Genomic DNA, 3,811 nt, shown 5'->3' with positions numbered 1-3,811 from the left:
TTAAAAGAACTGCGACTGCGGAGGATGTTCTCCTCTAAAACGTACAACTTTAAAACATCAAGCCAGCGCTAACGGTGGAACGGTTTAGATCAAAGCATATTCGTACGTTTTAATGACCTCGTCAAAGTTCAGACCTAAATCCAAGTGAAACTCTCTGGCAACACTTGAATAAAGCTTTTCGCAGGGGCTCCCCCCCGTCCAGTTTGAGTGATCTTCTTTTGTACAAAAAGAATCAGCAAACCTTTCACTCTTCAGATGGGAAAGCCGACGCAAGCAGACGTCTCCCCGGCTGCTTGCTTCTGTAATTGCAGCAAAAATGTTTCTACAAGGTGGTGACCCCAAGGGGGCCGAATGCAAACCTACGCCACACTTTAAGATTATTTTCCATTGGTCCACCACATAAGATTCTAATTCAACACATAATGCTTTTTGGTTGTAACAGGACAAAATAGAAACTAATTTCCTTCTCTTTGCCCTACAATTTGGTGGGTTGCTGGTCCGATTCCCGCTCCACCCACCTCTGTTGCCAGTACATGGTAGCCTCACTGTTGTCAGGCTGCTCCAGAGCAGCTGGCTGTGGCTACTATCCAGTAGCTTGTATTCAGCATGTGCGTGAATGACTGACTCTAGTATGAAAGACATGATAAAGCGCTATACAAGTACAAGCCATTTCCCATTTACTGTTTCCTTCAGAATGGATTTTAAAGTTTTGTTGTTGACATTTAAGGTACTGAGCAGAATCCTGGGGATAATATCCAGCATCCTGGATCCGTATGCGCCCCATAGATCTGTTAGATTAAATGATTACTTGCATATAGGTGTGTGAAGGTTCAGGGTGATTCGAAGGTTGTTGAGTGTTTAGGGTTGTGTCCCCTAAAAATGAGACATTCTCCGCACTGTCAATGTCTTTCATATGAATCTAAAATCCAATACAGCGTGACAGATACTTTTGCTTTTATCTTTTTATCATTTGTACTTTGGTCAATGTTGGCATTGTTTTTAAATATGCTATCTTCAGTAAAAAAAAAAAAAAAAAAAAAACGTTGCACTTGAAGAAAACTCAAAAGATTCTGAATGATTTTTTAAGGCGCTAAGTTTTATGTCAAATCTTCCACAGCCTGCCTTTGTGCGAGCTCTGCCGAATCCATACATCCAGCGTCTGACTGTGAGTTTTTCTGTAGACCTTGGTAATCTGCACACATACCTGAAAAGTTCATCCTGAGCAACTTTGATTAGGTTTGAAGGTGCTTCGTTGAGGCTCGTTAGAATATGAATAAAAGCACGGCATCCGTGTCTTTCTTCTCCGAGTAGCTTCTGCACAACCTGGAGCAGCGCTTCAGGTCATTGACTCGCTGCGTTGAGATTGAGGTTTTTTTTGTTTTTTTTTTGTTTTTCAAACCCGACCCTACAGGTATAACATGGCACAGTTAGATAGAACAATGCTTATCAAATCAATGTCTCAACCTAAAACAAAGCAAATACTTAGTGTCAAATCTCAGCAGTGGTTATACATTAAGGACTTATACTTAATGAATAGTTATTTCTATTCAAATAAAAAAGTTTGTTTCTTATAAAATGAGTCAGGGAATCTACAGTAAAACAATGCAAAATTAATCACAGCTTACAAAATGTGTCTTTGTGTTGCTTACTCTATAGGATCTCCAAAATTATTCACACCCTTCTTAATAATAATTGCTAAGATTTTAGCGGTACAGCAAATATCCTGTAGATAAAATAAAAAAGGTTACATCAAACCTACATCAGCCGGAGGCTTGGCAGGGATATAAGATGCCAAGATGTCATTTGTAAAGTTTTTACGAGCTTATATGGTTAATTACATTTCACACCAGTACATGTTGAAAATGTCTTCAGTCCATTACTCTCTCTTCATGGTAGAGATACTTCACGGTAGTTTAAGCACTTCTTTTGAGTTTGCTGTTGAGGAAGTCGAGGAATGTGACGCGTTGGAACGTGTTGCTTTCAAAGCCAGATGAAGTGAAAGGGCCACATGAACACAGCGGATCACTGTTAATTAGAAGTCAGTAATATGACACTTTACCGAATAAGTCTGTCTGCACGTGGATGCGTTCGCATTCTTGACAACGTTCACAACTCGGCTCCCATAAAATAGAAAGTGCAATGGTCATATTAATTAGTGAATGAAATCCTGGAGTTTTTTTTATTAAATGTTTGAAATGGGTGTTGTTACTAAAGTTGCAAAGTCATCTTCCTGCAGAAACACAGTTTACATCTTGTGACGGGAATGCCAGTCAGTGCTGTTGTAACGAGCAATCCCCAATAATCTATTACTCCACACCCTACAAAGGAATACTTTGTTTTAGCATCTTTTGATTCAAAAACAGCATTCAGGTAGGAGTTTATTGGCTTGACGTTGTGATATTTGTCCACTCTGCTGTGCAAGAAGTCTCCAGATCTCTCAGATCTTTTGCACGCTGTCCTCTTCACACACAGGTTGTCAGATTTTTGTGGTCTACTCAGTTAGGCCACTCCAAAACTTTATTTTTCTTCTGGTGCTTATGCAGTGCTTTTTGTAATTACTTATGTTATCTTGTTTTTTTTTATATATTTCTTTCTTTATAACCTGAAACATTTAAAGATTAAAAAGGATACGTAATTGTGAAGGAGATAAAGACTTTTTCTCACCACAGAATAGGTACTGGGTCCAGAGGCAGGGTGGGGTTTTAAATAAGTACAGGAGTTTGGTTTTGGAGGGACCTTTTATCTGGTTGCACAATGGAAGTGGAACCATAATTTTAAAACAAAAAAACATATATATGAAAACGCTATGTTTTTTTTTCCCCCCAACAATCAAGATCACTCTGTGTGTACAATATGTGTTTAATGGCAAAATTAACAATAAAAATCAATCAACCAAAGATGAATAAACGAGAAGCTTGTAAAAATGAAAGCAAATATTAGAAAGAAAAGTCCAACGTCCAAAGCTGCACAAACCTACTACATTATGAAATCCCCCAACAAAAGGAAACCCTCATAATTCCCATCTGTATGACAATAAATCATAATCTTTTAAAACCAGACCAATTTAGTGAACTGTACAGCAATAAACAATGGTGGCATCGCAATCTTTTAAAACCAGGTCAACTTAGTTAACACCTCGGGTTTTTAACAGCTGGAAACATAAAAAAAAAAAAAAGATAAATTTCCATTTAACACATCCTTAATATTTTTATGGGTGTTACGACTGGCTCAGGGTCGTAACAAAAACAGTACACCATGCTGCGGTTAAAGTCCATACAAATTAATATTTATTAACAAAAACAACAATGGATTGTGGATATCGGTATCAGTGGTGTAATGCAAATGCTCGGATGTGTTGTATGAGTGCATATGGAAGTGTTGAAGTGCCAAAACAAAGACAAACCCAAAAGTGCAAAAGGAGGGGAACTGAGGCCTGGCCACCCAACATCACAAGCGTCAAGCGGCAGAGTGGACAGTGAAGGCGACCCAGAAGATGGAGACAGCCAGGTTCAAGTACTCTGCGCTCCAAATGAACAAATCAGCAGCACCTGTAAAGGGGAGGAGCAAAGACAGACAAGACCTGCAACCCAGGCCCTCAAGGCCCAGGGCCGTAACAATGGGAAAATGTTTTTATCCAGAGTGAGTCTTCATGTTTGTAATCAGAGGTAAATTTAATTAATTCTACACCTTTTATGGTTTTAGGTTAAGTGTAACATCACCTATCTGCCTATCTTAACATATACACCTGGAACTTACTTATTTTTTATATTTCATGCAATAATGTTTCAGTATTTCTATATTTACTTGTATT

This window comes from Poecilia formosa, unplaced genomic scaffold, assembly GCF_000485575.1.
Source record: "Poecilia formosa unplaced genomic scaffold, Poecilia_formosa-5.1.2 Scaffold128, whole genome shotgun sequence".
Taxonomy (NCBI): Eukaryota; Metazoa; Chordata; class Actinopteri; order Cyprinodontiformes; family Poeciliidae; genus Poecilia; species Poecilia formosa.
The sequence above is the reverse complement of the archived record's forward strand: the minus strand, read 5'-3'. Positions refer to the sequence as shown.